At 42.4% G+C, this 21,624-nt stretch overlaps 1 long non-coding RNA gene across 1 annotated transcript; it reads right to left on the reverse strand.

Moving 5' to 3' along the window:
- Positions 1-2,407: 2,407 nt before the first annotated feature.
- On the reverse strand, positions 2,408-21,235 carry LOC123372338. Its single transcript, XR_006580222.1, has 3 exons — positions 21,065-21,235; positions 7,115-7,145; positions 2,408-2,465 (listed from the first exon to the last, which is right to left on the reverse strand). It is a non-coding gene; the product is annotated as an uncharacterized LOC123372338 (long non-coding RNA).
- Positions 21,236-21,624: the final 389 nt, after the last annotated feature.

The following is a 21,624-nucleotide window of genomic DNA, read 5'->3' on the forward strand; positions in this document are numbered from 1 at the left end:
AAAAAGTAATGCAACCATGACAAATGCCCACTCCAACTTCAGAGCAGCTCTTGCTCCATTTCTTCGGTGACGGTCGTTAATTGTTCTACAGTCTGTGAAGTAATCAGACCAGAGAGACTTGGAAAATCCCTGATAGATTTGTGAGGAAATGGTGACATACGAGGTGACCTTCCTGCAATTCCTTCCATGATAAGGTTCTCCAAATCAAATCCCATCCATGCATCCCTCTACTCCTGCAAATGTTACACCAGTCTTTCTAAACCATGCATTCAGTGACATGAAAAAGACTGTGATTCCAATGAGATTATTTTAGTTACTTTAAATCATCCCTTGCATGTCAAGCAGGGGCGGCTCTAGGCATTTCGCCGCCCCAAGCACGGCAGGCAGGATGCGTGCGGCGGCTTGCCTGCGGAGGGAGGTCCGCCGAAGCCACGGGACCAGTGGACCTCCCGCAGGCATGCCACCAAAGGCACCCTGCCTACCGCCCCCGCGGCGACCGGCAGAGCACCCCCCACGGCTTGCCGCCCCAAGCACGCGCTTGGCGTGCTGGGGCCTGGAGCCGCCCCTGATGTCAAGTGAGGTACAGGATGATTTGTAGCAGTTCTGTGCTACCTCCCAGTTTTCTCTGCCTCCCTAATAAACTGCATCTGAATCACAATCTCTAAACCCTTTTCTCAGCTTAACTACAACACAGATGAGATATGGAGAAATTCCTAGTTTGAACTTATTTTCTCACCATTTTTGACAGAGTTGGCCTTCATGAAGTCTCAACACAGTATGTTTTCCCAGCTCTTCCTTACTTCCTAGGGCACTGATTCAACATGATGTCTTCCACTGCTATTTGTTGCCCTAATGTGTATTTTGATATGTTTTTGAGCAATATTAAAATTCTCATTGGACTGTCTCTTGCTAATGCTGTGTGGGGAAGATTCTGGCAAATCAGTAAAGTGCCTGAAACCACTATGGCTTATTGCTAAAAGCAGCCAAGTCAGCAGGCTTAGCTTAACCAAGGCAGGAGGGGAGGGGGTTTTGGGTGCCGCAGAAAGGGCAGCTTGACCCTGCATCCTTCCTGATAAGAATTGTGTTGAAGTTGCTGAAACATGCATTTTAGAAGAGCAGGATGTACCCCAGGAATGTCTGTTAGGGCTTCAAGGCTGCAAACTCTGGAAAAATCCACACCTGGTTAATCAATAATCAGAAGAAAACCTCTTGCTTGACTAACGTATAAAATAAAGGGGAAAAGTTTGAGGTAGGGGGACTCCTCAGGACTGGTCTCTCCTTCTGGATGCATTTTGTGTTTCCCCACTGGCAGACGGGCTGCTGCTGTGCCACTCAAGAGCCACACTCAGCTTTGGTAATTATCGAGGGTTGGGGGTGTTTTACTAACCTGTTGCAGACGTGTGTAAGTGCTTGAGATTAAAGTTTAGCTTTAAGTGGAAGCACTCTTGTCTTGTCCTGTTTGTGCCAGACATCTATCAGTCGGATGGCCGTATCTCCCCTGATTTATTTCCTGCCACCATCTCACACAGAGTAAAAGTTACCAAGAGCTTTGGGGTGAAGGAACCCCAGGTAGCAATGCAGCCTGAACAAGTGATGTATTCTGACTTATTAGGTTTTGTTGTAAGTAAAGCAAGCCACAGTTAAATAAGAACTGTATGTACCATTTTCATATCAATAAGTATGGAACAACCTCAATTATCTAGATATTGCAGGAGACAGCTAATTCAGATAAACTTTTCAGATAATTGAGGAAATGTCTAATGTACAGTAATTAATTGACCAGAAAGTATATGAGCTTATTTTGGAGAATAAGTGGTCTGGAAAACTGAGGTGATACTGTACGGCTTTTTTTTCCCCCAGGGGCTTTGAAACCTCTAGGGCAAATTGTTCTGTTTAGTTGTTATAATATATAATTGGAAACTTACATAACACCATGCAATATTAAATGAATGATAGAGAGAACAGGTCTAAGTTATTATGTTCAAAGAAGCATTTGAAGTAGAAAGTCCTCCTCAGTGAGGCATGCAGCAACCCAAGCTGCCTGCAGCCTTTACACTGTAGGAAAATCCAGAACTGGCCAAAGGCGACTCGAAAAGGACTGGGGCTGGCCTGGGAAGTGATGGGGCCAGGCAGATAGAACCCCAGATGGAGCTCAAAACTGCTCTCATCCGATGGAAGCCATGGAGAATAACTGAAATGGTTCCAGTGGCTACTCTCAGTAGGCCAACGGTTCATCTGATCCAGCTACCACTGAAAGTGTGACTAATTGTCTGTATCATGGTGCTTTGTACTGTGTACATTCCTTCCCACTCTCCACCTTTACCTCTCCCTAAAACCTTCATTAGCAGTCAGGCTAGGTTGCATCAAAGCAGGAAAAGGACCAGAGAAGACGACCTTCGTTCACATACCTTGACATCCTCACATCATGCTAGCCACTCACTGACACTCTTCTCCAAGGAGTTCGCCTACAGGTCAGACAAACAAACACCCAGTTCAACTCCAAACCTTAACTCTGAATTCAGTAACAGCAAACATATGTTGCATTCACGCATGTGCACCAAATGTGTGTGATATCTTACAAACACATGTCATACACTTGACCAGTGCAAGTCTGTGAACAGTAAGTACATATTAATAGGTAAAATGTTCACGGAGTAAGTGTGCTGTGTTACTGGGAAAGATATAGGTGATTTCTTTGTACTCTCTTAGGCCTGGTCTACACTAAGGGGGGGTTCGAACTAAGGTACGCAAGTTCAGCTAGCTGAACTCGAACTACCTTAGTTTGAACTACTTACCCGTCCTGATGGCGCGGGATCGAAGTCCGCGGCTCCCCCGCCGACTCCGCCACCGCCGTTCGCGGTGGTGGAGTTCCGGAGTCGACGGGAGCGCGTTCGGAGTTCGATATATCGCGTCTAGATGAGACGTGATATATCGAACTCTGAGAAGTCTATCACTACCTGCCGACCCGGGCGGGTAGTATGGACGTACCCTTAGTGAGGGTCTGATTTGGCATGGTGTTTTTGCACTGCCTGCAAGATGCAAAGGCCTAGATTTTTAAAGGTACTTAGATGCTGGTGCACTCAGCATAGCAAAACCTACATTTCATTTTCACAACTGATTTAGGCACTCAGGAGCCTAAATCCCACTGACTGTCAATGGGATTTAGCCTTCTGAGTGACTAAATCAGTTGTGAAAATGAGACAGGCTTTGAAACACTGAGTACTGCCAATGCCTAAATACATTTAAAATCTGGACCCTGGGTGAAAATCCCACTAAACATCTATCTATATCTTTGGCATTGAAATACCTTGAAAAATCTGGCCCTTAGTAACTCACAGGACACACTCAGTACCATTAAGGATCTGACCCATAGTGTCTGTAAACTGCTTTGAAGATGCAAAGCACTATTTGAGTGCTGTCATTCTGTATTAGTACTATTCTATTATTAATAATGCAAACTCCAAATGAGATATAAGATGCCTATCTGTACTTCTAAGCTCTTGGCCTAAATTGTGCATACATCATCTTATCAGGATCTTAAAAAGTTCAGGGAGATGCGTTCACCCTTGCTCATTAACATACATACTCCATCCTAGCTGCCCTTTTACTGTCCTTGCGACAGCTCTTTTATCCTCTTCATTCAAACAAAATATGACCTTTAAAACTAGCAGCTGGTGCCGGCTTCTCTTTTAATGAATGATGCTGAGCCCACCGTGTTTTTAACATAAAAGATAAATAATTTTTGCTCCAACTCCCCTGCAATTTCACACAGACGTTAGCTTATCACACATAGAGTTCTGATCTAAAAGCTCTTATGGAAATGTCTTATAGAAATAAATAGGGATGAAACCAATTGGTTTCTTTAGAAATTTGACAGGAAAAATTATTCTAAAACCCTACAGAATTTAATAGATAACAACATCCCTGTGTAGAGAAATTTTCAGATGGCAAAGGGCTGCTATAATAGTTCCTATGCCCACCTCCCTCCCAGTTTCCAGTGTAGGGGGTGTTTCTAGGAGAAAGGGGGCATGGCCAGGATAAACTACACCCAGCTAATTACTGGCTGCTGACACAGCTCCTTAGGGCTGTGGGCAGCTGGATACAAATTAGAGCAACTTCATGGTTACTTCAATTAATCCTGGACTGGCCCCAGGCTTGGGGGTGAGGTGGACTGGAGTTTAAAATGGCTTAAAGTCCTCTTCCAGTCATGCACTGACCACAATTTAGCCCAACTGGAAGATCTAGCCCTGTAATTTTGTATGCAAGTTACAGTAAACAAAAAATGCATGCAGATGTAATTTGATTGTACAGCCAAAGGAAGTCAGGTCATTGGAAAATTTGGTCCATAATATCCTAGCATCAGGGCCGGCTCCAGACCCCAGCGCGGCAAGCACGCGCGTGGGGCGGCCCTTTCCCGAGGGGGCGGCAGGCTGGGCCGGCGGACCTGCCGCAGTCATGCCTGCGGGAGGTCCACCGGAGCCCCGGGACGACCGGACCTGCCACAGGCATGACTGCGGAGGGGGCACTCCTCCCGCGGCTCCAGTGGACATCCCGCAGGCATGACTGCGGACGGTTCGCTGGTCCCGCGGCTCGGCTAGACCTCCCAGCGGAGCCGCCGGACCTGCGAACCGTCCGCAGCCACGGGAGGTCCAGCCGAGCCGCGCGACCAGCGGACCCTCCGCAGTCATGCCCGCGGGAGGTCCGCTGCTCCCGCGGCTCCGGGGCGCCTCCCGCACATGACTGCTTGGGGTGGCCAAAAAGGTAGAGCCGCCCCTGCCTAGCATTGACACACACAAAATTATGTTGACAAAAGTTATGCAGATACCTCAAGTTGCCTTTAAACCAAAACTAAATCACAATCCAGATCCATTCTCAAGTGTCACCATTTTAAATTTCCCAGAGTGAACATAGCCTTGGGTTTCATCAAAAATACTTACATTTTCACCTCCTTTCAATAACAAGATTAATTTATTTTAAAATCTACTCTTTAGAGAATTGGGAATTGCATGTATTTAAAAAGCACAATTATTATTGTCACTAATGCAGTTCAGGAGTGGTATGTACTTACACGGGGAAGCGGAGTATGATCATATTAAATCAATATATTTTTCACTTGATTATTCTTTTGTGTTTGTCATATAAATTGGAAGGAGGGAAATAATTTTCTCTGCTGGAGCATAAAACAAATTAGACATAATGGCACATAAAAAGCAAACCATAATCACCCTCTTGAAAAACTAATGCATTTTATGGGATATGTAGCCATTAAGGCAGTCACAACATTTTAAACCTACTCCACTTCAACACTCCCTCAATGTATTCCCTTTCTGATGGCAGCATTCTGTGAAGCTGGCACTGATAATTAAATAAATAGTATGGTGGAAATCCTAAACTTGTCTTCCATGGCAATATGCCAGGCTTTTTTTCCTTCTTTTGTCTAGCAAATTAAAGTATCGTGTTTTTCCACTTGCTGCTGGGAAATGTATTTCACTGACTATTTTTATTCATTTCAGAGCCTTTTGGACAGGCTTTTATATGCAGCAGGTCTGTTCTCCTTTTATATTGCACGCATGGATGTGTATAAGCAGACACAGAATGGCGGTTTGGTGTTGTATACAGGATCTATTGACTTGTGTTTGTGATGACCACAAGAACAAAGTGGTGAAGTCAAATAATGCCTTATGCAAGTCATCTCACAAAAGCACCAAGAAAACCTTTGCATCATACCTCCCATCACATTTCCAGGTGTGTCCATGCTTCACTGAACAAATATTTCATATTATTTCTGTACTATTTTTTGTGTCCTTTCACCTGTAAAATTAAGCCATCTACTGCCCCAGGGTGGTTCTTCCAGCACAGTAACAAGGATATTGCTCCTCTAGACAAATGGGCTAGAACCTAATATCGCTATTGTCTTCAATAGAGCTCTCTCATCTACACAACACAGATTCCCATGTCAGTTAATGAGATGCTGTGAGGAAATAACACACCTCCCTCACGGATCGTTTGGCAAGATCAGAAATACGGCCCTCATTGTGCAAAACGCATGCTTAACTTTATGAACATTAGTAGTCATGTTGATTTCCATTTCTTATGCATATACATAAAGAGCTGCAGGACTGGGCCTTGCTTGCCTGGATTCCAAGGGTGAAATCCTGGCTCCATTGAGGTCGATGGGAATTTTGCTATTTTATTTCAGTGGGGTCAGGATTCCATCCCAGCTGAACACACCTCTGGAAAAAACCCAGTCTATTCTAACTAGCACACTTTGGAAACATCTACAAAGTGATCTGAAATAGTGATTTTATCCCTAATGATGATGATGATGTTAACAACAACAACATTACTTTAGGGCCTGCTTCAAAGCCTACTTAAGCCAATTGGAGACTTTCCATTGAGTTCAGTGGGATTTGGATCAGACCCTTAGGCCCTATCTACACAACAAAGTGGGCCCCCTTTAATTATAGGGACACAGTTAAAGCAGTACAGCATCCTTCGTGTTCGACACAGTTCTATTAGTATGGCCTTCTCCCATACGGGAAGGGGAATGAACTATACCAGCACAACTGCCTCCACACTAGAGGTTGTACGGAAATAATTACATCAGTAAAGAAAAAAAATATCACCTCTGTAACCAACAGAGTTATACCAGTGTATAGACACTGTCTCTAGACTAGGCCTTAGGAAAACAAAATGTAAAATCAAGTAAAATGAAGTAATTTCGGAATAATAGGGATGAGATGCCAACAGAGAAAGGCCCATCACATTCTTCTGGTTTGGTGGTTATTGTATCTGTTAAGTGTCTTTGTTTAAATGTGGAAGACGATCACCTGTATAGAATAGTGCGACAGAATCCCAGCTTGCAGTATAGATGGATCGGGATTTTGTTAATCTCTTTATCTGATAGGAGATAAGGGGGGGAAATTTTCAGGCGGCAAAGAAATTTGGGAATTTGAAGGTAAAAAGATTCATATCTTTCCTAACCTGAGTCCTATCACTCAAAATGGAGGGAGAGACTTTACTCTGATAAAACAAGGTTTTACAGAGGAAAGATCTAGAGCTGCCCTTTTTATTCCCTGCTAAATTTAGATTGAAATATCAAGATGAATCCTACCTTTGCTGGCATGTAACATCTGCAACTCGTTCTGAAAGAAGATTAAAGAGGACAAGGTAAGACTCGCTGACAACTTTGACATAGGCTTTGATAATGATTGACTGTGAAATTTTGCCTTCTCTGATGCTATTGAGTTACCCAGGTGTTAGTTGAATTTTTCCAGTGTACAGCCTTTACCTTAAATAAAAGGTTCCACTTTTTGTATTATTATGAACAATAAAAGTATAAAAATGTTTAAAAGCACTCAGAAGAGAAGTATGTTAGAATGCCATTTAAGACAAATAACCTGCAGGCTACACTTTTACAAAGAGTTTTTAAATTCTTTCAATCTACTATTCTTTTTGAATAAGCTACTGTAAGTACCTTCTTCCTTACCCACCTCCCACCATGGTAACAGAGGACACCTTTTCACATCACTACTATAATTACGGGGCTAGAACCTCAGCTGGGATAAATTGGTGGAGCTCTATTTAGTCTAAAAGGTGAAAGACTCGTGGCTGAAGGGAATATGGGGTGGTTTTAAGATCATATCTGTGCCCAATCCTGGGCTGCTCTGAGGACTGGCATGGCCCTTGGCATAATTTAGAGAACACTGGAAGCCTAGCTGAGTTATGACAGCCTCTCATGGCTGCCCAGTGGGTTGCCATGGGAATCTCTGCAGCATTACATGCTAGGACCCTGCTCCTGACACATACCCTCCTGTCATAAACATACAGCTAAGGGTAGCATAAAATCCCTCTTTACCCTGTAAAGGGTTAATTCCTCTTTTACCTGTAAAGGGTTAAGAAGCTCAAGTACCTGGCTGGCACCTGACCCAAAGGACCAATAAGGGGACAAGATACTTTCAAATCTGGGGGGCGGGGGGGAGTAGGTTTTTGTTTTGTCTGTTCTATGCGGCTTTGGCCGGAGCAAGATCAAAGAAGCAAGCAACCCAACTCCTATAGGGTTAGTAAGTATTTAGCAAGAAAATGCGTTAGATTTACTTTTATTTTGGCTTGTGAATTTTCTCTGTGCTGAGAGGGAGGGTATTCCTGGTTTTCTTTTTGTAACTTTAAAGTTTTGCCCAGAGGGAAACCCTCTGTGTTTTGAATCTGATTGCCTGTGAGATTATCTTCCATTGTAATCGTACAGAGGTACTCCTTTCACCTTTTTTCTTTAAGTAAAATTCTTCTTTTAAGACCCTGATTGATTTTTCATTGTTTTAAGATGCAAGGGTTTGGGTCTGTGTTCACCTGTACCAATTGTGGGGATATATTCTCAAGCCTCCCCAGGAAAAGGGGTGTAGGGTTTGGGGGGATATTTGGGGAAGGCAGGGCTCCAAATGGCCTTCCCTAAATGTTTGTTTAAATTACTTGGTGGTTGTGGCAGTGTTACCTAATCCAAGGAAGGATTTGTGCCTTGGGGAGTTTTTAACCGAAGCTGGTAGAAATAAGCTTAGAGGGTCTTTCATGCGGGTCCCCACATCTGTACCCTAGAGTTCAGAGTGGGGAGTGAACCCTGACACCTCCTGCCCCCATCCCAGGCATATTCCTTACTCCAAGGGCTTGTGAGAGGGGTCCTCAGAAGGCAGGCTTAAGGCTCTCTTCTGAATTGCCTACATCAGGGAAGTCCCCTCCCTAGCAGATACTGGGTGTTTAGGACCCTTTACACGGCTCTGGTCTTTTCCTCTCGCATAAAGGAGCCAGAGTAAGGGTAAGTATCTCACCCTGATTAAGCAGAATACAGGAGAGTTGGTGAAAAGTACATGAGAAAAAAAGAATGTATTTATTGCATGTATCTGTGCCACAGCTGTGCATATATAGTAGGTGTGTTAAATGTGAGAGAGCAGGTGGGTGAATTTTGCAGATAAACTCTGAAAATGCTCATTTGACTATTAAAGCAATCACCCTTCAGCCATGTGTGCACCTTCATTTCTGTTTGGTTGTTTTTGATGCTTTCCACATATACAAATTTCATATTGTGAAAGAATGTTATTAAATATTCAAGGAATCAAATTTTGGATGTATGCTTATGACTAGAGTGGGGCAAAACTTTTCAAAGTTTGGTGACAAGATTTTGCTGTAAAAATGAAATATTTTAGTGAAGACTGTGCAGACATTTCACTTAGTTTTTTGACCTGCTGTTGAGTTTATTTGTTTTAATGAAAGGTTGTTCAAACCTCTTGTTGAAATTTCAAATATTGAACAACAATATGCCCAAAACTTGTGTTTTCAGAACCACCTCTATTCACAAGCATTCACACTGGGAATCTAATTCTAAAAAGCACAGGTGTGATATTCAAAAATGCCTAAGCAACTTAGCAGCACGAGTTCTGACTTTCAAAGTGTCCGTGGCACCGTACAGACTAACAGAAGTATTGGAGCATAAGCTTTTCTGGGTGAATACCCACTTTGTCGCTTTTTACAGATCCAGACTAACATGGCTACCCCTCTGATACTTGACTTTCAAAGTGACATTTGCTCCTACATCATTTTTTGAAAATCTTACCTTATATTAATTTAACCAGAGAATGTACATATACCATATCAGTAGGACACTTTGTGGGCACAGGGATCTACAGTACTTACATGGTACAGTACTTGGTACATGGTACAGGGATCTACAGTACTTACTACTCCTTGATGGGTAGGAGGTTAAAAGAAGGTAGGTGGTCAAATCCTGGCCCCACTGAACTCAGTGGGAGTTTGCCACTGATTTTAGTGGGGCAGGAATGTCACCCCTCAAGGTCTGAATATTAAATAGTTGTAAAGAATGGTTTAAAAGATCAAATGGTACTCCTGGAAGCTGTTCTGTGAATAATTTTGAATCACATATGAAACTCAGAAAAGCCATAATTACCTGGCAGAGAATTTACTAAAAAAAAAGCACAACAGTCTCAAATACACTTTTCATTATGAATCATTTGTGCAGCTTAGATAGATGCATATAATTTTCTAGAATTGTGTGTGTGTTAGTTTAATTTTACTTCATTTATTTTATTTGATTTTGTGTTTTGGTTGGCCTTAAATATATATTTCAAAAGTTGCCTTTGTAGAAATGTTTTATACCAGTCTCATGCAGGCAATTTCACAATCACTCCATTGGACGACTATATCCTTCTACAGTGCTGGACTAAGCAAATCTTAGGTACCATGTTGTACTTTCATTGTAATGGGAGAACAAGGCAGATTTATCTCCACATTTCCTTCTTATTCATTACTGTCTTGTATTCTGTCTCCCACTGGTGTTTTTTTAATGCATGGTCCAGCCATAGGAGTGATGCATTTGACTGTTTCATAACCCCTTCTCCCAGAGATTTCACTGGTCCTGAGCCTGGAATCCTACACACCAGCCTTGAACTTATGCCTGTGAGTTCACAGCACAGCAAAGGGAAAACGTGAGACTAGGTTTGCTTTCAGAAATGGTACTTTTCAAGGGGTGATTCAGTTAGAGGTATATTAGCTTTTAGACAGATTAGTTTTCTTTATTACGACGCAGGTCATCTTTGTTCACAACTCAGCTGCCCCACATCATTAAAGCAATATAGTATCTTGATTCATTTGCCTTTTTTTTTACAAATATACCATAAAATATCATCCAGCAACAAAAAAGAAAAGTATAGTGGGAGTATGGTCAGTACCCTGGGTTTATGCACTAGTCTTTCATCACTGGAGAATTGGTTATAAATGTATCTGAGCCGTTGACTTCAGTGAGACTAGACAAAAAGTAAGGTAATCAAGATTTGACCCACATTTTAGCATCAGAAGACGTTTGTGGAACCCTTCTGCCAGTCAGAGTTGGCAACAACAAAGGCCGGGTTCAGTATCTTGGGGTTCCTTTTCAACAATACAACACAAAGCCAGCTTAAGCCCCCACCCAGTGACCTGGGATAATTACACACCACCCCCTGGGTGCCTCTGAGAGGCAATACTTCCCCTCTCACAAGCGCAGAGTCGGAGTGGAGCAAAAACTTTTATTAAAAGGAAGGAGGTGACTCGGTATTAATTTGGGGAAACACTGGAAACAAGGCTCATAAACATAAACCATGAGCGAAAACCCCAATTAAGTTGGGCAGTGTCCTTTTCCCCTGAGATTCTTAAGTCCAGCAACCCAAAAATCCCTTTAATGTGCCTGTCGCTTCTCTGCACCCCACTCATAGTTGCTGTCCTTGGACAGTGCAGACACAGAGTTCAAATGTGTATCTGCAGTGTTCACCTCCCACCCTGGGTGGAGGGGGGGATCAAAGGTACCTTACTCGCTCTGCTTCCCTGGCACTCATTCGCCTGCCCTCTCTGCAGGGCTCTGCTCTGGCCCTCTCTGCCAGCCACCCTGCTGGCCGCTCGCCGCGCCTCTCTGCCAGCCACCCTGCTGGCCACTCGCTGAGATGTCATTAAGGCCTACCACTTAACAGAGCTCTCAGGGATTTCAGCTGTTAGTGAGGGAGCCTCACTGCTGGTGCACACTGGGCAGTTTCTTGCATCAGAGACACTGTCCAAAGCAGGTCTAATACTTAGATCTATATATCAGTGATTTAAGCTGTGCAGCATATAACAAGACTCTCAATTGAGCTAAATAAGCTCTGTTATTACACAGTGGAGAGAGGAAGGGTCAGATGGTGTCTGGGGCCCTTCGGCAGCGCCCACACCACCAGGTATCTGTCCCCACCCTCTCTCAACTCACAGGAACCCATGTCCCCTGCCTAGCAAATGCCGTTTAGTTGAGGGTGAGTCGCTCAATTGGGATATGTACAGTTCTGCTGCCCTGGATTCACACAACAAGGATAAGAACCCTTTATTACTCCTGTCCCAATAACAAGGAGACTAAAAATCCCACACCAGCCACAACTGATCACTTGGGCAAGCAATCCCATCATGCTGAGCATCTAGGCAGGGTGGATGTGCCCATGCAAAAGAGATCAGCTCCTGAAGTCCTTTTCCACAGGTTTTTTTGGGGGGGGAGGGGGAGTGGGAATTAAATCACTCCTAGACTAACCTGATAAAGCAAGTTTTTCAACAAATTTATTTGCCAAGACACAAACCCCTGGAAATCGGTTTATAAGGAAATAGCATCAATACCCTTAACCTTAGCAGCAATATAAGAGGATAAAACTTGGGCTTCAAAAAGATTTACAGTTTTCTTTATACAAACTTCTTAATCCATGTTCCCAATAAATAACTTTGGGCTAAATTCAGTTATTTAAATATAATATATATCCAGGACATTAGGGACCTGAAATTAGACTTTTCTGGCTTCCCCACTCTTGCACTGGCTCCAGTGGAATGGAAGTCAGGCATATTTTGGTGGGGTTTGCAATATTAGTCTGTCATAATGGTCTAGAAGTCTCTGCACAGGAGTCAGATCACTGTGCTTTTCATTTTGTTTTTATTTGTGTTGCTTGCAGGGGGATGGGGCAAACAGAATGAAGAAACAAAATTGTAAATAACACTTAAGAAATTCACTTAGGGGTATTCCTTAGAGATGGACCAGAACCAAATACACAGATGCAAATATCTCCATACTCTGGCGAGTTTCAGAATTGAGTTGGTTCTGAATCCCACCTTCACTCTTAACTCCTGTGGACCAATTCAAAACCTTGGATCCAAACATCTCCTAATTTGGGGACATTTGGGTCTTAATTTGGATCCAAATTTTGTGGCTCAGACCTATCTCTGGCATTATTACACTGCTTCTGCAAATCTTCCTCACAAGAGTAGTCCCACAGCTTCTTATTGACTCCTAAGGGACACATAAGAAGGCCATACTGGGTCAGACCAAAGGTCCATCTAGCCCAGTATCCTGTCTACCAACAGTGGCCAATGCCAGGTGCCCCAGAGGGAATGAACAGAACAGGTAATCATCAAGTCATCCACCCCCTGTTGCCCATTCCCAGCTTCTGGCAAACACAAGAAAGGGTTACAGGATTGGATCCTGAGGTTGCATTCCAAAATTAGTAGATCAGTGTATCATCAGACAAAGGGAAATTAGGAACTCTGAGTTCCTGTCCAGGAGTCCTTGCATTCACTATTTCCTGTAAAAGAAGAAAGTGTGTAGATTGCTCTTCCATTGTAATGTTCCAGTTAATAAACAGACATTTACTTTTTGGCTGCTGTGGTGTCACTTTAATTCCTGTTTCATTTCTACCCCCCCTCCAAACACATTTAAATCTGAGGATTTTTTTTAAGATGCTGCTGCAAATTATACTGAACAAAGATTAAAAAAAATCTAGCACTCCTCCACTGAGGCCTAATTAATTTCCACTTAAAAATCTACATAATACATATCCAGTGCTCCCATATGAGAAATGATACTCACCACTTGTGTCATCTTATTATACTTGCTGTATAATAATAGCCTCCTTACGCACAGAGTATTTTGTATTTACGGTGTATCAGCTAAATCTTTTTATGTCATTGACAGAATGTGGGCAGAGTGTTGTTCCCTCTGTTCAAGACAAAAATATACACGTACTGAGCTTATTCATACTTATTTGTGTTTGTGTTATAATAACCTTACATTAAGTGTAATGCCCAAAAGAACAGCTCTTGGGATGTACAGGTATTATGTGTCATAGCTGAGCAGTCTATCCTGGATTCAGGAAGAAATCCAAAGGCTTGATCCTTTTCCTCAATGTGTGAGTAATTCCAATTCAGTTTATATTTGGGATCGAATTGAACTGTTTTAACCTAGTTGCTGATGTCAGAATTGGGCCCAATGACAGAACACTAAGGGCAAGATTCTAACCTAAGTGACTTGAAGTATGCGATGCTTAGGGGCATCATCGTGAGTGTACCCTCCTTCACCATCAACTATTCTGGCTAATTTCTCCTGGGGGTTCCCTCGATGGACAATGCTGCAGCTGGTACTCTGACACTTTTTGAGGGTATATAGTGTCCTTCCTGCTACACAACTTAGTGACTCTGCTACCTGGCGTGCAATGGGAGAGACTGGCCTTCCCCATCCTCTCCTACTCCCACGTGGGCTGTAGCTGAGAGCAGGGATTATAATAATTCAATGGCAAAAACTATGTTAAGACAGAATTAAGATTGCTTGGCAGTCTGCAGTCCTCTTGGAGAACATTAAAGTGAGCAAAACACAAACTTCTGAAAACCAGAAAATGCACAGTTAAGGTTGCCCATGCACCCTTAACTCTGCCCTCTTTCAGCAATGCCTCAATATGCCCCATTAACACAGAGACCTTTACTCTGCCAAGCCTACAATTGCTAAAATGTACAAGCTCTTCACTTCCTTTTACAACCCATTCTCTCACCCACAAGATCACATCCATATTTAGGTGCCTCCACCACAACAGGGAAGGCATCTCCCTGAATTCTTCATTCCTGGTATACAAATATTTCTACTGCCATTACTTTCCCCTCTGCCCTGCACCCAACACAAATTTATATGCAGTGCTTGGAGCAAAGGACAACTATGTTACAATGGAATGGTTTTCCTGGTCGTGTTTCAGAATGGTTGGAGGGTCAAGTTAGTGGAAAGGCTTGCCAGAATAATCACAGACTGGGTGTCTTAGCATAATGTGGACTGTTTTATGTTTGAGAGGAAGATCCTCTGACCCCTCACCAATAGATATCCCTCATCTCTGAGAAACAGTGAGGTGTCAGAGCTTGTAGCGTTTCTATGCCATGCAGTATACATTTTCTGCTCACCAGGACAATGACATTGGCACATTCCTTTGAACCACCCAGGCAAGCATGAAATGGCAGCACAGAAACCATTTCATGTTTCATTTTCTTCATTGGCGCATGCACACTGTAATACTTTCAGCCTGCACATGTATACAAACAAAGAAGTGAACACATTCTTGAATATCGTTCTCAATATGGGTCGTCCAAAGATTTAGTGGATGCTGTGTAATACCTTGGCTAAAACGTGATTGCAGCCCCAAATCCCTCAACCTCTATTCCCCTTCTCCATCCCCCCCAGGAAGTATTCACATGCTTAACTTTATCCCCAAATACTTTGATTTCTTTCCCCCCAAAAATAAAATTCCCACTCAAGAATCACAAATGGTAGCAACCTCCAGCCTCTTTGTCCAAACCTCCTTTTTCCTTAAGTGGGGACTTCTGATTAACTAACCTAACTAAGGATAAATTAAAGGGTGAATTCACAGCCATCATTCTCAATGAGGTATGTGATTCATCTGGTCATTAGTTCCCCTTATTTTAACAGTACAAGGCAGCAGAAGGAAACCATGTTGGGGGGAGGGGCTATAACTTTGGGAACCCTCATTTTTCAATTAAAAAACTAAAAGAAAAACTAAAAGAAACTTTTCATTCAACCCAATTTTATTATTTTATTTTTCATTTTGCAGGAAATGTTCGGATTTTTTTTCATTTTGAGGCCACTCAAAACTCCTCTCCCCCTTCCCACATAAAATTTTCAGTCAAACCAGCTAATTGAAAAGACAGACTAGAACCTATTGTGTAGTAAATGTTTCTAAACTGAGTAGATATTTTTAAAGATATGTAAGTGAGGCTGGTCATTACCGTCAAGTCAATGGGTGTGGATGGCACTCAGCACCGAGAAGGAAGTGCTCAGTTTCTTGCAGGATTGGGCCAATTAACAACAGTGTAGTGTATCTGCACTATGCGTGTTCACTGGTTCAGCTACATCAGAGTAAGTACAGTGATGGTAAAAACTTCGGGTGTAATTCTAGCCATGTTGAAGTCAATGGGAGTTTTGCAATAACTTCAGTGTGACTAGGATTTCATCGCTAGCGTAGGCAAGGCCCTTTTTTTTATTATTTTGTAAGGGAGATTGAAAACATGAGGATGTCATTTTTAAACAGTTCCGTTTAGATCAGTTGCCACCATTAGAACAGTTAGAGGGACAAAGATACTAAGGACCAGATTTACATGAGCCCTGCATGTTAAGTGCTGAGAATTTTTGAAATCCTCATGAGTTAAGTGCCTCATGAAAATCATGAGTGCCACAATGGGAGCTGCTGGGCACCAAGAATATTTGAAAAATCTCACTCCATTTGTGAGTGCTGAACACCTGAAAATCTAGCCCAGAACTCTTTTTGAAAATCTGTCCCAAACCCCTTTAAGAGTCCACTCGTGCAAGGTCATAGATTCCAAGGCCAAAAGGGACCATTGTGATCATCTAGTCTGACCTCCTGTATAACAGGTCACAGGATTTCTCCTAAAACATCCGGTCTTAGTCTGGAGAGCCCTCATGGTTTCCAGATCTTAGAATGGTTGTCTGGAACATGATTCTTGGAGATATGCCTATGTAACAGCTGCTACACTGGTATTTAAATAAACAAAGAAGAGTTAGCCACATGTAATTCATTGGCCAACAATAAGGGCTGGGTTCAATATATCTAGGGTCCCTCTTGACAACGGAACTAGCTCAACCTTTATCCAAAACCCAGGGAAAACTAAATACACCCTCACTGGGTGCCCTTGACAGTTAGAACTTCCCCCTTGCAAGTACTCCAAGACCGTGTACAAACAAGGAAATCTTTCTTAGGGGAAAGGGAACGTAGCTATAAAGAAAAACCCAGCAACTGAATATATATGCATATAGAGTAAAATATCCCCTCACCTCCAGTAACTGGCAGCAGTCCATCTAACTCTCTTCCAACCCACCAGTGAGAATGTCCACAGATAATAGTGCCATGGCTTCACTACCGCACTCATCCCCCAAACCCTGCTCGTGGTTTGGATCAGCAGGTAGTAGCAGTCCAGGTGTCTCTTTGTGGGTCTGTATGCAGGCTTGACTAGTCCTACCTGGAGGCACCATCACCAAATCCAGTCTAGTGATTCAGGTTAATTAAGGTGCTGGTTATGTGGGGGGCTCATCAAACCCCACTCAACTCTGCTGCTCTCCTCTCAGTCATATGTCACTGCGACATCCTCAGCCTGTGTTGTCTCTTGCAGCCACGTCCCCATGGGAAAAGAACCAAGACCACTTAGGACTCCAGCAGAGTCTTAGCTTCTTGGAAACAAAGTCTTTGCCACAAAATAAAAACTCATTCCCAATCCACCCTAGAAAACTTCTCTGGGAGCCCAGTGCTCTCCCAAATCCTAGTTCATATGCACCCCAAGTACCTCTGAAGGAACTGTAGCTAGGTAACCTATGCAAATAAAGCTGTCCATTGCTCCAACAGAGGGGAGCAGAGAGCTCTTTTCCCTTAGCCATTTCTGACCATAAGGCTTAGACAAAAACCTATTAGCCTATCCTTACTGTCCACCTTTTATCAATGTCGTCAAATACATAGCACCAACGGGACAGAAACAGAGTTGCTAGGGTCAACTATGTCTTAATTTTTACTCTCCTAACATCACATGTGCCAGTATTACTCCAAGCATATTGCAGCTCTGGCTCAATTTAATGCTATTGACACTGATTTGTATACACTAGCAGCTCTCACCCAAATTAATCAGAAGGGAGTGTAAAAATAGAGGATATTGGTTCTGTATTGGTCCATTACTATCAAAACACAAAATAGTTATGTCAGGTGCCACCAGGTGGCAATGTAATATTTAGTCAGAGTTCCTGTGTGTGCGAGTGAGTTTTGACTTTTGGGAAGACACTAACTGTATGCTTGTTAGTTTTAGGTTATGCAATGATTTTTGTATGGCAGAGAGGGAGGTGTGCAAGCAGCAGGGGAGTTTGCGCTCTGGCTCTGTTTAGAGTCAATTCTTGAAGCAGAGTGGCAACCAGGAATTGGTACTGGGCTGAGACTCCTGGAAGAAGGGATTGCTCTGCATGTTCTTTGGCCATCTCATTTCAGAACTGATGTATACGTGCACTCAAAGGTAGTTACACTCAAAGTGTTCCCAGACTCTGAGTCACTGATTTCTCGCTCAGTCGGTGGGAAGTCAACCTACAAGGCTAGGACATGTGCTACCATTTGGCAGAGGGACGAAATAATGGATGTCAGAATGGTACATTGGTGTCAGAAGGATGGGGAACAATGTATGTAACATTTTTCCTTTGTTCCACTCCTACCACTAGTGCATTGCCTGCCTTACGAGGAATGCAATCCTACCTGGCTTCTAAACAGGAGTAATCCAAAATACAGATAAACATGAAAAAATGTATAATTGTTTCCTAAAGTGGGGTTAGGGTCCTTCTAAACAGTCTGTCAGTCCATTCAGATGTATCTAGGATCCTTTAGACAGAGAGGCCAGATTAACATAGAAGAGCATTTGATAACGGTAGACTGTCTGCTGCCTCCGTTTATACACCAGCTGTTTGTTTTACCTGTGGTTATAATGAAGACATCACTGTTTACTTGTTTTCATTGTCCTGCTGAGGTTGCTTTCGCGGCTGTTTAATGTCAGGGAGGCTGTCAGGCATGTGCTCTGATGTATATATCAAAGATGAGGCAGTGCTTAAACAGTTACCTGTCCTTTATTTCTATTCTATATCAGTTTTTATACCATCCACATCATCGTAATATCTGAGCACTTTCCTTTTGTGCATTAAGCGATATGACTAACATCTGTTACGTGTGGGTCATTCTCATTCATACTCTGCCAGGGGGGAAATTGTATGTGCAGTGTAGTTGTTTATTTTGGTAGGATATTCTTTGCTTCAAATATACACAATGGGATATGATACCATTCCAAAAGTCCCTCTTGCAGGGTCAACCCCAATTTGATACAGGCTCAAATGCCTGGTCTATGCAAGGGAATTTAGTAAAATATTCCCCCACCAGTAGTATCAGAGGAAGGATTTTTCTTCTATATTCCCAAATGTGGGCAAGACCAAGGGGTCTAAAACTGCCCTCATTGTCAGCAGTTTTAAACACGTGAGCCATTGACTTTGGAGGAATTACTCCGGATATACACTGGTGTGAGAACAGGATCAGATGACATTGCCAAGGCCTGTTTCCCATCATCACGCCAGCACTACGCCATACAAAGGGCAGCTGAGAAAACTAGCTTAATACAATCAGAATTTAAATTCAGAGAGGATGAGTTTGATTCTGGCAGGAGTTTCCCAAGCCATCCCAGGCAATTTGAGAGTGATAATAAGAGTTAGTATGTGACTTGAAGGGTAAAAAGAAACTTCCAAGAAGCTTAAATTCATCCGTTGTCAGAAGGACTATATAAGAGTCTGGGCACTACAGAACACTCCCATGGTTCTTCTGCATAACCCAGGGCACAAGAGGAGTGACCATCCAGGAAAGCTTGTAATATTGTCTGGCTGTACTTTACCAGAAATGGATCTGGATTACTTAGTCGATTCGCTTTTGGCATACTTTATCAAAGTAAAGTTTATCGGCCAATTCTACACCCTCTGAAGTCAATGGCAAAGCTCTATTCAACTTCAGTGGGATCAAATCTGGGTTCTTAATTACTTTATTTACTTGGTAAGGAAGATGAAATCACAAATAAATAATGTGTCTTTATAATTTAATTTCAATCATTTACCACCATTACAATTAATTTGGTGGGAAATGCAGACAAGCAAACAGAAAGCAAAGGCAAAAAAAGGGAACAACGGTAAAGAGAGAGACAAAGGAAAAAAGAGATGAATTTCTCTTCTGGTTACCAGTCCAGGTTCTGGGATTTTTTTAATTTTGACCCCTCTCCTGATTTTCCTCCTCCCTTGACCATCTACTAATGCAGCTGCTTTTGAAAAGACTGTCCTGTTAACTCTTTAGTTCTTTCCTCCTTTTTCTCCACCCTAAAGATGCCAGGCAATTATAAAAGACTGTAACAAATCTGAGTTTAGGGCAAACTTTAAAAACATCAGTGGATGTCATTTTTAGCAAGAGTTCAAATTTCAGAATTTTCAAAAGTTTTGGGAAAAGTTTTTCCACAAAAAATGGTTGCTATTTTTTTGTGGGGGAGGCAAGTTTCTAGACTGGTCAACATTGTTTTTAATTACAAAAATGTTGACAAAAATCTCCATGTAAGATTCTCTTTAAAAAAAAAAAGTGATAATTGTTCTCAACCAGTTTTATTTTTAGCTGAAGCTGGGTACAGACATCAGCTCAGTGATTTAAATGTAAGTCTGCAAAAACATGTTGAAAGGGTTTTAAATAACAAGCTTGGTTTCTTTATTGCTGCTGCTGTTATAAAATACGGTCCAATGGTTAGAGTGCTAGCTTTGGACTCAGGAGATGTGGGTTCAACTCTCTACTCTACCACAGCCTTCCTGTGTGACCTTTGACAAGTCCTTTAGTCTCTCTGTGACTCAGTCCCTCATCTGTAAAACGAGTTAAGATAACTTCCCTACCTCACAGTAGAGATACATTAAAGATTGTGATACTCTTTGATAGCCCACTCACTGGAGGGAGAGTAGCATATTTTGTTCTACCTCAGATAGATAAAAAACAATTGAAAGATGGTGCCATACACCTGATTACTTGAAGATTGCCTCTGCCCCCATGCCATGGTGCCACTGCTGAGATCAACATAGAAGCTCATGCTGGAGCTCCTTGATATAAAGGGCAAAGCATTCCCAGTGACGGTGTCTTGGCTTCAGGACCAGCTTCCCCTCCGCCTTGGTCAGAAATAGCCAGAGTGTTTGACCTTCAGGACATGCTGTAAGACCGATTCTTTTTACTGGGATTTTGGGACAGGGGAAGGTGAGATTTTGAGAGGGGGAATAGATTGTGTTTGTTCTATGTTGTGAGGCTGACCCAGGTATTGTTTAGATTTCAAACCCAGATTAAGGGACATGTATGACCACTTGGTCTGACTTCCTCCATAACACAGGCCATAGAACCTCATCCCATATTTTCTGCATCAAGTCCACAACTTCTCTTTGAGCTACAGCGTTATCTCTTAGAAAGATTTCCAGTCTTAATGTAAAGACGCCACATGACAACTCCACGTCCCTAGGTAAATCCACCACATGCAGAAGTCCCTAGATACATTGTCAACACAGCTGTTGGATTCTATCTTTTTTTGTGTTAAAAGGTGCCAAGAGTTTATGATAGTTTGTTAGATTAATAAATGCAAATAATCAATGTTATTAATTACTTACAGTACAGTAGCATCATCAGAGATCAAGACCTCCTGGTCCTAGATGTTGTCCAAATGTAGCCATGAGACTGTTCCTATGCAGTCTAGGGATGCATTCCTGTAGACACTTAAGTCGGACAGTAAAGATGCTCGCCGAGTTGTTCTATTGAAACCAGCATAAATAACTTGACTCACACGCTGAAGTTTTTGCAGAATCAGGCCCTATGTTGGGAATAAATTTGGATGTCATGACACAAAAAGATGAAAGGCACAAGTATTCATGTTATCTATTAAAATTTTTGAAACACAACAGCAAACTCCAAACATATGACACAATTTTAAAACCAGCCTATGCTGTCCTCACGAACATGCACAAGCAGCCTGTCTTTCTTCAGCAACAATGCCAGGCAGCAGTAAATTTTCATGCAATTGTTTAGTTTCTGAAAAGCTTATTTTATGAAAATGTATATGCAGTCTTTCCATGTCAGTCCACTGCAGACACCTGGTAGAATGTTTTAAATGGATCTCGAGAAGAGGGGATTATACAGTTTTCAAACTGCAAACCTGGTTCCGTTGTTAAGA

Source organism: Mauremys mutica, chromosome 6, assembly GCF_020497125.1.
Source record: "Mauremys mutica isolate MM-2020 ecotype Southern chromosome 6, ASM2049712v1, whole genome shotgun sequence".
NCBI lineage: Eukaryota > Metazoa > Chordata > Testudines > Geoemydidae > Mauremys > Mauremys mutica.